Here is a 17414-nt window from a genome sequence, read left to right on the forward strand (position 1 = left end):
TGTTGATTGTCTCCTCTTGTTTTTCCTAGTCCTGGCTTCAGCATAACCAGGCTACCTTTCTAATGAACTGCCTTTGCCCTCATTGCCTGTCGCTGAAACTTTCCAGATCAGCACCCTGTCCTGAGTCTCTCTGGTCTGAGGGTGTGCAGGGGCCAAGCCTTCCTTTAGTTGGAGAAAACGCAAAAAGTCCTACAGATCAGTCGAGGGAAACATCAAATCAGGCTTGTTGGCGGTACCGCTCTGTACCTCATATGTTATGGAGAGATGAGTAGTTCCCTACAAGAGCAGGAATTTGAAGTATCCAGTTTAGTTGCCAGTGATCACTGCCCGCCCCAAATTCCCTGGTTCTGATCCTGGTATCTTGTTGCTACTGTAAGCGTGTAGAAGAGCCATCTAGAGAAAAATGGATGGCAGACAGAAAGAAACCATGTGACAAAGCTGAAGACCACTTGCTTCTCCAAAGCAGCTTGAATCTTCCTGCCTGGGCTGCCAAGTGAAGGATGTGATTAATGAAGAGATGTCAAGGAGATAACTCTTCCTAGCCAGGAAGAGTGGGAAAGGATTTTTTTTTTTTTTTAGAATTATTAGAGGTTGAGTGGAAGGAAAGCAAGAAAAAGGAGCTTGTCGTGGTTGTTAAAGTGCCAAGAAGAAATAGTTGTGCCACCATCAACCAAAGTACGGACCCTCCCCACCTGCATCTTTCAGCACCTACCCCTTCCTGCTCTTCCGGTGGAGCTGCCAGCTATCTCCCCTGTTATAAATAGCAGCACAGATGTTGACAGAAAAATGCTCCCTTAATTACCATACAAACTGCTCTACTTGAGTGAACCGTTTAAAGCAGCCTCCAAAGGAAGTTCACTCAAGCAATTCCGCAGATTACAGCTAATGAACAATATTTCCCCGCACCTATTTAGTGCTCATTAAAATGTAAAAGCCTTTCATTTTAAACAGACGCACAATAAATAATTCCTCTCTCCCTCTCTGTCTCTGAGAGGCTTGGATAGAAGCAGGGAGATCAGGGCTGGGCTTGGGGGCGGGGGCAAGACAAGAGGCGGAGAAGGGGGGATGGGGGACGAGAGACCCAGTAAATAGCTGGGGGCTCATTAGCATCCCAGGAAGCCACAGCTTGTCTGGTAGGAGGGATATCTGTGTTTGGAGTTCAACAGACAGATCCTGGGACCCACTCATCCAGCACAGGCAGCCAGCCATGAACGAGGACAGCAGACAAAAGCTACCCCAGGCAATCCTGGGAGTCAGAGAGGGGCCAGCTAGAGGCTAGAGCCAGGCTGGGTAGAGCCCTTCAGAAGTAATAAATTACCAGTGCTGTGTTTCTTCAGCTTATCCTGTGTTTATTTTTTGTCCTCATTTATTTTTAGGCTTGAGGTTAGAAGATGAATATCAGATAAACCTTGAGAGGCTACTTGTTGCAAGTGGGAACAGAGAGAAGCTATAAAATGTTTTTTTTGTTGTTGTTGTTGTTGTTCCTAAAGGGCCTTATACCACCACCTTTAGTATTTCTATCACAGAACGCATATCGCACAGAAGATGGAGGCATTCTTCGTGTACTGGAGTGAGCTGGAAGTGGAGGATGGTGGCAAATACGGCAGATTTCTGGAGGACTGTGTCTGTTCCTTTTGAGATAAACAGCAAAGGAAAGAGGACCAGGGACTTGGTGAAATAGGTACCTTGAATGGATTTATGAAAACTCTGCTTTATACACAAAAATCTTTCCCCCTTTAACAGAGCTGTTAATCCCAGAGATTGGTGGGACCAAAGTGATGCCATACGTTTGTGGTGATACATGTACAGTAAGGGAAGAAGCCCGAGAAGATCCTGTGTCACCAAATCAGCACACATATGAAATTGACATGTGTAATGAACTCTCTCAAACTCCAGTCACCTGGCTGGATCACGTGTATAACAGTAAAGGGACTTCATAGTCAGGGCTAACCAAGGTATTTCTTTCTTGTTTAATTCTGTCTTTCTTTTTCCTTTTTTTAAAACTATGGACAAGGGATTTTGATTCTGTTAAGGAATATTGTCTTTCTAGCCAAAATTGACAGTACACCTTTCAACTTGAAATGATTATTTCAAGTCGAAAGAATGACTGAAAACCCCCAGCTTTTGTTCTAGAAGGCATGCATTTATTACACAACTATTGAGTGCCCAAATATCATGCCACATGCAGCGGCTACAGAAATGAATAAAAGATGTTTCTGCGAGGAACCCGCAGACCTAGAGAAAGTCATCACGCTGTTACAGTAATATGGGCAAAGAGTGCCGTAGAAGCTGGGGTAGGTGGGAGGTCTAGGATGCTACATGAGACCTTGACATTTCATACTGCAACTGGCAACACTGTTGTATTCTTATTCCAGAGCTAGGCAAATACTGGTTGATTCTTGGGACCATTTGATTCACAGAAGCTAAATGTTTGTTAGGAAGTGGCAGGCAGGTTTGCAGGGACAGGGATGCAAAGGTACACTTGAACCTGTTCTGTGACATGAAGAAGGCACTGGGAAACAAGAATTAAGTCTGTACTTGGCTTTTAACTAAGGTCATTTGAAAATGGTCTTCAACACCCATCTCATTTGCTTTTTTATGCCTGCCAATTTAGTGTTGTATTCAAAGTGATTAATTAGTTTGTAGTGAAGGTTTATTAGGTAATCTTTCTGTCAATCAAAAATCACTAGAGTCTCAGGACAAAATAAAGAGCACCCAGAAATTTTATAAGAATGGAGAATTTACCTCATTATTGTATTAAAAAATAAGCACAATCTTAAAATGTGAGAGTATATGGAGGAATTAATGTGGATATTACTAAAGTTGACAAGAGTTATCTGGCTCTCTTGAATATTTATGGCTCCTTTTCTATTAGGACAAATTTATTTCCAAAGTATGAATCAATCATTCACATTTTTTCTGCACTACTGACTTAAACATAGAGTATTTTCACTTTTCTACTCATCCAGACCCATAAAAATGTGAGAAATGTATGGTAATAGAGTAAAATACTTGCTTAAAGCTATGTTATATTGATACCTTAAACCAAGGTAAATAGAGGGGATAATAATATTTCTAGGAATCAAAGATGTTACCCCAGTTAAAAGTACATTCACATTATTCTACAGACCCAGAAGCTGATTTCCTAAATGACAGACCATTATATATATTTTTTGTTTTCATCGTATATATATGTAATTAATTTTAACTTATTACCGTTAAAAGTTTTACTACAATGATATTTGATACTGCTTCCTTGACAATACTTGAAAGTCATTTAAGGAATTTTAGGAAAATTGGTAGTAAATATCATTACTTAATTTATCTGTTTATACAAGAATAATTATATCAGTGTAACATGCAGTGTAGATAGTGAACAGAAGATGAAAACTATTCTTTGGGGGCTTTTTTGTTTAGACTGTTAGCAGTTTCCCTCTACCTATGACTTTACCAAATACAAAATTAATAGATTTTTTTCTCCTAACAAATATCAATACGGCCAACCCCCCCCCAGTCTAATACACAGTTAGAACTTAATAAATACTAAATATGATTACTATAGTTTTAACTAGTTTTTACTGACAAAAAGTATCTTTAACCTAAAAAAGCTGTGTTTAATTGAATTACAAACTGCAACAATGTATTGCTGATAACATTGGGAAGATGAAATTTTTTAATGCTAAAATGTCATAAGGCATTTCAGCATTATTTGATTAGTCTTTACAATGTCATTTTGCCTCTTTGAGTTAGCGTGCACGTTAGTGGGTCTTTATGGAACAGACTACCTGAAATGTTGCAAAAGTATCTCAGAAGAAGAAAGAGCTCTTAGGCTGACCGTGGGAATAGAAAAAAAAAGAATCAATAATCAAATTTGAGAATCAAAAACACAAAACAGTCCACCAAACACTACACTGCAATCTTTATTCTGCCGGGTTTAGTCTCTTTTTTCCAGTGCAATAGAGTGAGTAGTGGTTAGAAAAGGAAAAAGACAGCAGGATATATATATATATACACAATGTTTAACTAATGCAAATCAATAATTCACAGCCCAAATTGTGTTTTTAAATTTTCCAGGTAAGGACCAACAAACGGTAAATGGCATCATATCAGAAACTCTGGGATATAGCCTCAATCACCTTTAAGTTCCTCCAAATGCCTATATTTAAAAAAGAAAATATATTTATTTCACTGATTTACAAGGTCCCCTATAAATTTAGATATAGTTTGGTCTGGGAATTGTAAATTTAGTCTCAGGTGGGCTCCACATTCAGCCTGAAATGACTCTGCAGAGAGAAGGTCTGAGTGCTACAAATGCAGTGGCTCTAGGGGAAATTCGTTAGAGATCATTCTGAAAGTCAGCCCTGCCTGAAAGATAAAAGACTCCTCCCCCTGCCAAATCAAAAACAAAAGCACAACCTCAACCCACGTTGTGTTCGAATGATTTTTCTTCCTCTCAGACACCACACTTTAATTTCATATTTCTCATATTTGCATTTCCTTCCACATTGTTGATTTTCAGAAAAGCGGTTGGGAGCCATTTAGAGTTCTGATTTTCTGTATGTGACGTGAAATGGCAACACAGGCTGTCTTGGTGCGTTGAAGGAAGAAAGAGGAACAAAAATTGTTCCTCTTTCCTACGTGTCTCCTTTGCCAGGCCCCGTCATAGAGAAGCAAAGGAGTTGTGTAGCTGAGCTTCTTCAGAAGGATGTAATGACAGCGTGTGGTCCATGGGCGCGCGGGGGAGAGGCCACCTCGCACCGCCCGCGCGAGACGGATGATACTGACGGCGACTGAACACACGCATGCTGCCTGAATGTGAACAACAGATTTGTCAGTGTGTGACAGGCTGACAGCCCCGTTCCCAGCTGCTTGTCCGCTGCTGTTATATCAGTACCTTGTCTAAGTATTCAGCAAAGAGGCAATCTGCTTCCTCCCGGCGTGGGAGGCAGGTTGCCAGTTAAAAAACCAGTATTGGCTTCAGGCAGCAGTGCCGGAACGCATTGAAAATATGCAATCTAAACCCCTGTGTGCCCCCTCAGGCAACACAGCACAGGCCTGGGAAGCTAAATCCTCCAGATTAGGTTTGTAAAACAAAGAAGAGAACTCAAAATGAGACCCATGCTGGCAAAACATCGTAATTTAGCCTCCGTTAAGTGTCTCAGCGGACACTTGGTCGTGAAAGAAGAAACGCCGGGCACTGAGTGAGGCTGAATTGAAAGTCTCCTCTGGTTCCTGCTTGTGCAGTGTTATTTGGGGGATAGTTGAAAGTGTGTCAGTGAAAATCTACCTTATAGCCCATAAAGCCCCCAAAGTTAGTGATGAGGATTAAAAGTTCTCACCGACTAGTCAAACTATGTTGATACGATGGCCAATCAGTAATGAAATATTTAACAATGTAAAAATTCTAGAAATGTATTTACTAGACTTTCTATTAGGCATTGTAAAGACTATTAAGTGTATACAAAAATGTTTACTATAGTTCTAAAATCTATAGAAATGGATCAGAAAAATGAGAAAGAAAGCTACTAAGGAATTGTACACGTTATTTTTATGTCTAAGAGAAGGAATGAAATACATTATGTTAAAGGGAGAAAAGTAGGAGAAGCAATGAATTTCAGAGAAAATTGCCAATTTGCTCTGGATAGTATGGATGTATTGTTCAGAAATTAGAGCACCACTTAACTGCTTTGATGAAGTGCCACAGTACTGGCGTGGCTGTCTCCAATATTTTGTGTCTAAAAAGTGAGAACCCAACAGGACTCATGCCATAGTCTTTAATGGCTCCTTCGGAGCTGTTAGGACTGTCAAGCCATTAATAAGCAGTATTTAAGAGTCCCTAAAGACACATTTGCACAACAGTCCCCAAGGTCTTAGGGAAGGCTATTATAGTCTGTTGGATCAATAATTATCATCATTTCACTCAAGTCCACTGCAAAGTGAAGAACTGGCTATGGGGTCTTCTGGCATCCTTTCCTTGGGTCCCCATATGGTGGTGTAGGTCTTGGTAAATTTCCAATGGCTTTGCCCTTCAGCATCCCTGGAGGCCCAGGTCCTACCTCCCATCATATTCATTTGTTTTGCCATTTGTAAGACTCAGGAGATGCCAACATCCTTTTAAGTTTGAGGCACCCTTACCAAACACAATCTTTAATTTGACAAAGAAAATTTATTTATTTATGTTGACAAAAAAAAAGTAGTAATAAAAGCTATGTTAGAAAGCATTCATAAACATTCAGGTAGAAGTGCTGTACATATTTTATTTCCTGCTAAAACTTAGCCCAAATATTTAGTTATATGTGACTACTTGAATAAATTATTGTACATCTTTGCAAAGGAATGCTCTGTGGCCTCTAAAACTGGCATTTTAAGAGACATAAGAAGATGTTCCTGATATACTCAAGTGAAAAAAAGCAGCTTACAAAGCTATAAGGGAAGTTGTGATGGTTTAAAAAATTATGAACTATTAATTAGATAGATAGATAGATAGATACAGATATATAGATATGGATGGATGGGTGCCTAGAAGGATACATACTACACTCCAAAAAAATGGATGTAGAAAGTAAGATGTAGGAGATTTTTGGGTTTTTCTTTGTGCTTTTCTGTATTTCTGAAATTTTTCTCTGTGACAATGTGGTGCCTTTTCTATTAGGGGGAACATGCTATTAAAATAAAAAGCTGTCAACAGTAGGGATTCACATTTAAATGATGGAATTGCTACTCTTTTTTATTTCCTGTTAGATATTTGTGATAGGCATAATGTAATGCTATTAAAATTTATAACAGGAAACATCACAAATTAAAAGCCTAAAATTGCCTTTTATTTTTGTTATTTATTGTATAATATATAAATATTCTCATAAGGACTCCAGATATATTACTAAAGATCAATTTTGATAATTATGTTAGGACAGGTTATCTTTGATCCCACTTCAATCCTCCAAGTTTTTTCCTTTAAACCATCAAATTAATTGTAATTTAAAAGCTGTAGAGATTGGTTCAAGATGGTGGAGTAGAAGGACGTGTGCTCACTCCCTCTTGTGAGAGGATCAGAATCAAAGCTAACTGCTGAACAATCATCAACAGGAAGACACTGGAACCCACCAAAAAAGATACCCCACATCCAAAGACAAAGGAGAAGCCACAGTGAGATGGTGGGAGGGGCGCAGTCACAATAAAATTAAATCCCATAACTGCTGGGTGGGTGACTCACAAACTGGAGAACACTTATACCACAGAAGTCCACCCACTGGAGTGAAGATTCTGAGCTCCACATCATGCTTCCCAACCTGGGAGTCTGGCAACAGGAGGAGGAATTCCTAGAGAATTAGACATTGAAGTCTAGTGGGATTTGATTGCAGGACTTCGACACAACTGGAGGAAACAGAAGACTCCACTCTTGGAAGGCACACACAAAGTAGTGTGCACATTGGGACCCAGGGGAAAGAGCAGTGACCCCATAAGAGATTTAACCTGACCTACCTGTTAGTATTGGAGGGTCTCCTGCAGAGTCAGGAGTGGCTGTGGCTCACCATGGGGACAAGGACACTGGTAGAAGGAGTTCTGGGAAGTACTCCTTGGCATGAGCCCTCCCAGAGTCCAGCATTAGCCCCACCAAACAGCCAGGTAGGCTCCAGTGCTGGGTCGCCTCATGCCAAACAACCAACAGGGAAGGACCCTAGCCCCACCCATCAGCAGACAAGCAGATTAAAGTTTTACTGAGCTCTGCCCGCCAGACCAACACTGAGCTCTACCTACCACAAGTCCCTCCCATCAGGAAGCTTGCACAAGCCTCTTAGATAGCCTCATCCACCAGAGACAGCAGAAGAAAGAAGAACTACAATTCTGCAGCCTGTGGAAGGAAAACGACATTCACAGAAAGACAGACAAAATGAAAAGGCAGAGGACTTTGTACCAGATGAAGGAACAAGATACAACCCCAGAAAAACAACTAAATGAAGTGGAGAAAGGCAACCCTCCAGAAAAAGAATTCAGAATAATGATAGTGAAGATGATCCAGGACCTAGGAAAAAGAATGGAGGCAAAGATCGAGAAGATGAAAGAAATGTTTAAAAAAGACCTAGAAGAATTAAAGAACAAACAAACAAAGATGAACCATACAATAACTGAAATGAAAAATACACTAGAAGGAATCAATAGCATAATAACTGAGACAAAAGAACGGATAACTGACCTGGAAGACAGAATGGTGGGATTCACTGCCACAGAACAGAATAAAGAAAAAAGAATGAAAAGAAATGAAGACAGCCTAAGAGACCTCTGGGACAACATTTAATGCAATGACATTCACATTAGAGGGGTCCCAGAAGGAGAGGAGAGAGAGAAAGGACCTGAGAAAATATTTGAAGAGATTATAGTCGAAAATTCCCTAACATGGGAAAGGAAATAGCCACCCAAGTCCAGGAAGCACAGAGACTCCCAGGCAGGATAAAACCAAGGAGAAACACGTCGAGACACATAACAATCAAAATGACAAAAATTAAAGACAAAGAAAAATTGTTGAAAGCAACAAGGGAAAAATAACAAATAACATACAAGGAAACTCCCATAAGGTTAAGAGCTGATTTCTCAGCAGAAACTCCACAAGCCAGAAGGGAGTAGCATGCTATATTTAAAGGGATGAAAGGGCAGACCTACAACCAAGATTACTCTACCTGGCAAGGATCTCATTCAGATATGACAGAGAAATCAAAAGCTTTAAAGACAAGCAAAAGCTAAGAGAATTCAGCACCACAAAACCAGCTCTACAACAAATGCTAAAGGAACTTCTCTGAGTGGGAAACACAAGAGAAGAAAAGGACCTACAAAAACAAATCCATAACAATTAAGGAAATGGTAATAGGAACATACATATAGATAATTACCTTAAACATGAATGGATTGAATGCTCCAACCAAAAGACACAGGCTCGCTGAATGGATACAAAAACAAGACCCATATATATGCTGTCTTCAACAGACCCACTTCAGACCTAAGGACATATACAGACTGAAAGTGAGGGGATGGAAAAAGATATTCCATGCAAATGGAAATCAAAAGAAAGCAGGAGTAGCAATACTCATTATCAGATCAAATAGACTTTAAAATAAAGAATATTACAAGAGACAAGGTAGGACACTACATAAGGATAAAGGGATCAATCCAAGAAGAACATATAACAATTATAAATATATACGCACCCAACATAGGAGCACCTAAATTCATAAGGCAACTGCTAACAGCTATAAAAGAAGAAATTGACAGTAATGAAGTAATAGTGGGGGACATTAACACCTCACTTACACCAATGGACAGATCATGCAGACAGAAAATTAATAAGGAAACACAAGCTTTAAATGACACAATAGACCAGATAGATTTAATTGATATTTATAGGACATTCCATCCCAAAACAGCAGATTACACTTTCTTCTCAAGTGCACATGGAACATTCTCCAGGATAGATCACATCTTGGGTCACAAATCAATCCTCAGTAAATTTAAGAAAATTGAAATCATATCAAGGATCTTTTCCAACCACAACGCTATGAGATTAGAAATCAATTACAGGGAAAAAAACATAAAAAACACAAACACATGTAGGCTAAACAATACATTCCTAAATAACCAAGAGATCACTGAAGAAATCAAAAAATACCTAGAGACAAATGACAACGAAAACACGATGATCCAAAACCTATGGGATGCAGCAAAAGCAGTTCTAAGAGGGAAGTTTATAGCAATACAAATCTACCTCAAGAAACAAGAAACGTCTCAAATAAACAACCTAACCTTACACCTAAAGGTACTAGAGAAAGAAGAACAAACAAAACCCAAAATTAGTGGAAGGAAAGAAATCATAAAGATCAGAGCAGAAATAAATGAAAAAGAAATCAAGAGAACAATAGCAAAGATCAATAAAACTAAAAGCTGGTTCTTTGAGAAGATAAACAAAATTGATAAACCATTAGCCAGACTCATCAAGAAAAAAAGGAGAAGACTCAAATCAATAGAATTAGAAAGGAAAAAGGAAAAGTAACAACTGATACTGCAGAAATACAAAGGATCATGAGAGATTACTACAAGCAACTATATGCCAATAAAATGGACAACCCGGAAGAAATGGACAAATACTTAGAAAAGCACAACCTTCCGAGACTGAACCAGGAAGAAATAGAAAATATAAACAGACCAATCAGAAGTACTGAAATTGAGACTGCGATTAAAAATCTTCCAACAAACAAAAGCCCAGGACCAGATGGCTTCACAGGGGAATTCTGACAAACATTTAGAGAAGAGCTAACACCTATCCTTCTCAAACTCTTCCAAAATATAGCAGAGGAAGGAACACTCCCAAACTCATTCTATGAGGCCACCATCACCCTGATACCAAAACCAGACAAAGATGTCACAAAAAAGAAAACTACAGGCCAATATAACTGATGAACATAGATGCAAAAATCCTCAACAAAATACTAGCAAACAGAATCCAACAGCACATTAAAAGGATCATACACCACGATCAAGTGGAGTTTATCCCAGGAATGCAAGGATTATTCAATATATGCAAATCAATCAATGTGATAAACCATATCAACAAATTGAAGGAGAAAAACCATATGATCATCTCAATAGATGCAGAAAAAGCTTTCAACAAAATTCAACACCGATTTATGATAAAAAACCTCCAGAAAGTAGGCATAGAGGGAACTTACCTCAACATAATAAAGGCCATATATGACAAACCCACAGCCAACAACGTCCTCAATGGTGAAAAACTGAAACCATTTCCACTAAGATCAGGAACAAGACAAGGTTGCTCACTCTCACCACTCTTATTCAACATTGCTTTGGAAGTTTTAGCCACAGCAATCAAAGAAAAAGAAATAAAAGGAATCCAAATCCGAAAAGAAGAAGTAAAGCTGTCACTCTTTGCAGATGACATGATACTATACTTAGAGGATCCTAAAGATTCTACCAGAAAATTACTAGAGCTAATCAATGAATTTGGTAAAGTAGCAGGATACAAAATGAATGCACAGAAATCTCTTACATTCCTGTACACTAATGATGAAAAATCTGAAAGTGAAATTAAGAAAACACTCCCATTTACCATTGCAAGAAAAAGAATAAAATGCCTAGGAATAAACCTACCTAAAGAGACAAAAGCCCTGTATGCAGAAAACTATAAGACACTGATGAAAGAAAGATGATACAAATAGATGGAGAGATATACCATGTTCTTGGATTGGAAGAATCAACATTGTGAAAATGACTCTACTCCCCAAAGCAACCGACAGATTCAGTGCAATCCCTATCAAACTACCACTGGCATTTTTCACAGAACTAGAACAAACAATTTCACAATTTGTATGGAAACACAAAAGACCCCGAATAGCCAAAGCAATCTTGAGAAAGAAAAAGGGAGCTGGAGGAATCAGGTTCCCTGACTTCAGACTATACTACAAAGCTACAGTAATCAAGACAGTATGGTACTGGCACAAAAACAGAAATATAGATCAATGGAACAGGATAGAAAGCCCAGAGATAAACCCACGCACCTATGGTCAACTAATCTATGACAAAGGAGGCAAGGATATACAATGGAGAAAAGACAGTCTCTTCAATAAGTGGTGCTGGGAAAACTGGACAGCTGCACGTAAAAGAATGAAATTAGAACACTCCCTAACACCATACACAAAAATAAACTCAAAATGGATTAAAGACCTAAATGTAAAGCCAGACACTATAAAATTCTTAGAGGAAAACATAGGCAGAACACTCTATGACATAAATCACAGCAAGATTCTTTTTGACCCACCTCCTAGAGAAATGGAAATAAAAACAAAAATAAACAAATGGGACCTAATGAAACTTAAAAGTTTTTGCACAGTAAAGGAAACCATAAACAAGACGAAAAGACAACACTCAGAATGGGAGAAAATATTTGCAAATGAAGCAACTTGACAAAGGATTAATCTCCAATATTTAGAAACAGCTCATGCAGCTCAATATCAAAAACACAAACAACCCAATCCAAAAATGGGCCGAAGACCTAAACAGACATTTCTCTAATGAAGATATACAGATTGCCAACAAACACATGAAAGAATACTCAACATCATTCATCATTAGAGAAATGCAAATCAAAACTACATGAGATATCATCTCACACCAGTCAGAATGATCATCATCAAAAAATCTACAAACAATAAATGCTGGAGTGGGTGTGGAGAAAGGGAAAGCCTCTTGGACTGTTGGTGGGAATGTAAGTTGATACAGCCACTATGGAGAACAGTATGGAGGTTCCTTAAAAAACTACAAATTGAACTACCATATGACCCAGCAATCCCACTACTGGGCATATACCCTGAGAAAACCATAATTCAAAAAGAGTCATGTACCACAATGTTCATTGCAGCTCTATTTACAATAGCCAGGACATGGAAGCAACCTAAGTGTCCATCAACAGATGAATGGATAAAGAAGATGTGGCACATATATACAATGGAATATTACTCAGCCATAAAACGAAACGAAATTGAGTTATTTGTAGTGAGGTGGAAATCAGAAAGAGAAAAACAAATACCGTATGCTAACACATATATATGGAATCTAAAAAAAAAATGGTCATGAAGAACCAGGGGCAAGACAGAAATAAAGACACAGACCTACTAGAGAATGGACTTGAGGACATGGGGAGGGGGAAGGGTAAGCTGCGACAAAGTGAGAGAGTGGCATGGATATATATACACTACCAAATGTAAAATAGCTTGCTAGTGGGAAGCAGCCACATAGCACAGGGAGATCAGCTCAGTGCTTTGTGACCACCTAGAGGGGTGGGATTGGGAGGGTGGGAGGGAGACGCAGGAGGGAGGAGATATGGGGATATATGTATACGTACAGCTAATTCACTTTGTTATACAGCAGAAACTAACACACCATTGTAAAACAATTATACTCCAATAAAGAAAAAAAGAAACAAACAAAACAAAACAAAAACCCAGAAACAAAAACTGAGACAGAAATAGAGCTTATTCAGTTTGCAGTCTATTTGCCAATGGTGGCTTCAAAGGATTGAGCGATGGTTGTCCTCTTTGAAATCGGTATACATTTATAGATTATATGCAGTAAAATATCTAGTATATATAGTGAAATAAAAATATATAATGTAGTTTATATAGAGAGAATAATATACATATATAGTTAAAGCTCTCATAACTGACTTTCCAGATTAACCAAGCTTCTGCATATTCTCTGTAAAACATTGACTGATGTCCTTACTCAGCTGAATCCTTAAACTATATCCCAGTTTCTTTTAATAACTGTTTCTGGCATTGCCATTTACTAATGTTTGGATTCATTTCTATTTTTTTCCAGTATGATTCTTTATGGGTTATGAGTACTATAAATTTACAGCCTGGTACCTAATGGTGTATTTTTTCTATGTGTTTGTATATTAGAATATGTAACCTATCTTCATAAGGTTAATTCCAATATGTAATTCTTTAGACAGGAAATAACATTATCTTACATGTCTGCTTCTATGTGTGTTTCCTGAGCTATCTTGGGTATATAGCAGTCCATAAATAACAATGATTATAAGGAGTTTAGAAGACACTCACCACCTAGAAAATGTTCTCAGATTTATGGAAGTAAGTTTCTTTGGCCATCGATGTGAAAACTCAGTTGAATAAAATGGACCCACGATGTAGCTTCACTTCATTCATTGCTCTTGGAGAATTATCAGACCAGGCAACATCTACTTTAACTTATGTAATCATATCACCATGCCATTTTCTCTGGAAATCTGATTTCTATAAGAGGTGTCATAAGTCTATTTATCTAAGATTAAGGATTTGTAGAATAACAGGCCATTCGTTGGTATAGTCTGGGAAGATCTTCTAAGGAAGATGTTGAAGCTGATGAATGAGAGAGAGGCAGCCATGTGACAACACAGGAGGTGGAGCTGTCCTTTATTTATATTAGTCTCTTCAGTCACATTAAAACTTCCCATTGGTGTGCATGTATCTTTTTGAATTACAGTTTTCTCTGGATTCTGGGAGTGCAATTGCTTGGCCATACAGTAGCTCTATTTTTAGTTTTTTAAGGAACCTCCATACTGTTTTCCATAGTGGCTGCACCAGTTTACATTCCCACCCACAGTGGGTTTCCTTTTCTTCACACTCTCTCAAGCTTTTGTTATTTGTAAACTTTTTGATGATGGCCATTCTGACCATTGGAAGTGACACCTCACTGTAGTTTTGTTTTGCATTTCTCTAACAATTAGCGATGTTGAGCATCTTTCTATGTGCCCATTGGCCATCTGTATATCTTCTTTGGAGAAATGTCTGCTTAAGTCTTCTGTCCATGTTTTGATTGGGTTGTTGTTGTGTTTTGTTTTGTTTGTTTTTGTTACTGAGTTATATGAGCTGTTTGTATATTTTGGAAATTAAGCCCTTTTCTGTACACCAGAAACTAACACAACATTGTAAATCAACTGTACTTCAATTTTAAAAAAACCCCAAAGGGTAGCAACAATATCCCAAACTTATCTTGTGTATATCCACAGTAATTAGCCCAATCTCCTACAATTCCATCTCATTTCCATGGCCCAAGTTTTATCGTTATGCTATTTTTACTAGTGGTATATTCATTGCTTATCTCCCAGTTTATCAACTTAGATAGTATCTACTAACTAGCCATGAGGAAAGTGAGGAAATTAACATTTTTCTACTCCCCAAGTGTTGTTTTCTTATTATTACTATTTTCATTGTCAAGATTTATAATGTTTATTTTTTCTTCAGTTATTATTATTAGACCTTCTAAGTTTTGTCTGCAGGTTGATTTAAAATTGAAAACAAGAAACAGCTTTTAAAATACTGTAGTTATATGAATGTTTCGAATTTTAGAATCAACTGGTATAGATGGAGCCGTTTAGAAGAGAAGAAATCATGCAGCCCTACCTCATGTAAACTTCACTAAGGGAGATCTTTCAGTGTAGATTCTATTTTAATCTTTCTGACTCCATCCCTTCCTTCCCTATTTTCATATCCCATGATGTATCCTTTCATAGATTCTTTTTCAACCTACAGGACAACTTACTCAAGTAAATTTTTTTCCTTTAGGGTTCAAAAGAGTTTTGTTCATTTCAGGTTCACAGGTAGTGTGCTTTCTGAACTCTGGCATGTTTAAAAATGTCTTTCTTTTTCTTTTACTTTTGCCTGATGGTTTTATTCGCTGGAAGAACTTTCAGTTCAAAACTTTTTCTCTAATAACATTGAAAACACTACCCTAGTGTTTCCTAGCATTCATTACCTCTTATGAAAAGTCTGATGTCTGTTTGATTTATGTTCCTTTGTAGACAATATGTTCCACTCGTATACCTCCCTCACCCCTTCAAAAAGAGTTTTCTTCTGTATTTGTCTTGCTTGGCGCTCAGTGAATTCTTTCTATGTGAAGATTTATATTGTTAATTTATTGTTTTTCAGCTCAGGTAAATTTTCTTTCTCTTATTTCTTGGATTTTCTCACCCTTCCATTGTCTCAATTCTCTCCCCTTGGAACTCTTAGCAAATTAAGTTTAATGTGAACCTAGTCTCAACAAATGTTTATTGAGTGGATGAATCAATGTTTTGTTGGCATCCAATTAAATTACAGATATTATCATAAGGTGGCCCAAAACAATGAAAGTAACATTTTGAATTGTTTGCTGTCTATAATAATGTCATTTCTAAAGACAAAATAAAATAATTATTTTTTGTTTATGCCACATTTTCTTTTGAGATGTCATTTTAATTTAGGATTATCCTATTTGCCAAAACTTCAGTGTTATGAAATCCCAGCCAGCTGGTAGGAATTAACCCTGCAATATGCACATTAAAAATACAGTTGGAATTGTCACATAGCATTTCTTTCTTTTTTTTCTTGGACGCACTGCTCAGCTTGTGGGATCTTAGTTCCCTGACCAGGGATCTAACCCGGGCGCATGGCAGTGAAGGCACTGAGTCCTAATCACCGAACTGCCAGGAAATTCCCATCACACAGTATTTTTAAATTTTTAACATCTTTATTGGAGTATAATTGCTTTGCAATGGTGTGTTAGTTTCTGCTTTATAAAAAAGTGAATCAGCCATACATATACATATATCCCCATATCTCCTGCCATTTGCTTCTCTCTCTCACCCCCTATCCCACCCCTCTAGGTGGTCACAAAGCTCAGAGCTGATCTCCCTGTGCTATGCGGCTGCTTCCCACTAGCTATCTATTTTACATTTGGTAGTGTATATGTGTCCATACCACTCTCTCACTTCATCCCAGCTTACCCTTCCCACTCCCCATGTCCTCAAGTCTATTCTCTACGTCTGTGTCTTTATTTCTGTCCTGCCCCTAGGTTCTTCAGAAACATATATATATATATATTTTTAGATTCCATATATATGTGTTAGCATGCGGTATTTGTTTTTCTCTTTCTGACTTACTTCACTCTGTATGACAGACTCTAACTCCATCCACCTCACTGCAAATAACTCAATTTCATTTCTTTTTATGGCTGAGTAATATTCCATTGTATATATGTACCACATCTTCTTTATCCATTTATCTGTTGATGGACACTTAGAGTGTTTTCATGTCCTGGTTATTGTAAATAGAGCTGCAATGAACATTGTGGTACATGACTCATTTTGAATTATGGTTTTCTCAGGGTATATACCCAGTAGTGGGACTGCTGGGTCATATGGTAGTTCTATTTTTAGTTTTTAAAAGGAAACTCCATACTCTTCTCCATAGTGGCTATATCAATTTACATTCCCACCAACAGTGCAAGAGGGTTCCCTTTTCTCCACACCCTCTCCAGCATTTATTGTTTGTAGATTTTTTGATGATGGCCATTCTGACTGGTGTGAGGTGATACCTCATTGTAGTTTTGTTTTTTGTTTTTTGTTTTTTCATTTATTTATGGCTGTGTTAGGTCTTCATTTCTGTGCGAGGGCTTTCTCCAGTTGCGGCGAGTGGGGGCCACTCTTCATCACAGGGCACGGGGCTCTCATTATCGCGGCCTCTCTTGCTGCGGAGCACAGGCTCCAGACGCGCAGGCTCAGTAATTGTGGCTCACGGGCTCAGTTGATCCGTGGCATGTGGGATCTTCCCAGACCAGGGCTCAAACCCGTGTCCCCTGCATTGGCAGGCAGATTCTCAACCACTGTGCCACCAGGGAAGCCCCTCATTGTAGTTTTGATGTGCATTTCTCCAATGATTAGTGATGTTGAGCATTCTTTCATGTGTTTGTTGGCAATCTGTATGTCTTCTTTGGAGAAATGTCTATTTAGGTCTTCTGTCCATTTTTGGATTGGGTTGTTTGTTTTTTTAATATTGAGCGGCATGAGCTGTTTATATCTTTTGGAGATTAATCCT

The 17414-nt window shown here is 38.2% G+C and overlaps 1 protein-coding gene and 1 long non-coding RNA gene across 7 annotated transcripts in view; both read left to right on the forward strand.

Annotated features, from left to right (window-relative positions):
• The window catches only part of LOC309630682, a 440591-nt gene that overhangs the window by 309986 nt on the left and 113191 nt on the right, over positions 1-17414 (forward strand). The window lies entirely within an intron of this gene.
• The window catches only part of LOC309630453 (uncharacterized protein), a 311054-nt gene that overhangs the window by 253264 nt on the left and 40376 nt on the right, over positions 1-17414 (forward strand). Inside the window, exon 7 of one of the 6 annotated variants that reach the window (XM_082395759.1) lies at positions 1491-12858. The exons of the other annotated variants lie outside the window; for them this stretch is intronic. The gene's annotated coding sequence lies outside the window, so the exon portion shown is untranslated. Of the gene's footprint in view, positions 1-1490; positions 12859-17414 lie in introns of those variants that run through there. 6 annotated transcript variants of the gene reach the window in all.

This window comes from Balaenoptera borealis (genome assembly GCF_965194805.1).
Source record: "Balaenoptera borealis genome assembly, chromosome: 1".
In the NCBI taxonomy this organism is placed as follows: domain Eukaryota; kingdom Metazoa; phylum Chordata; class Mammalia; order Artiodactyla; family Balaenopteridae; genus Balaenoptera; species Balaenoptera borealis.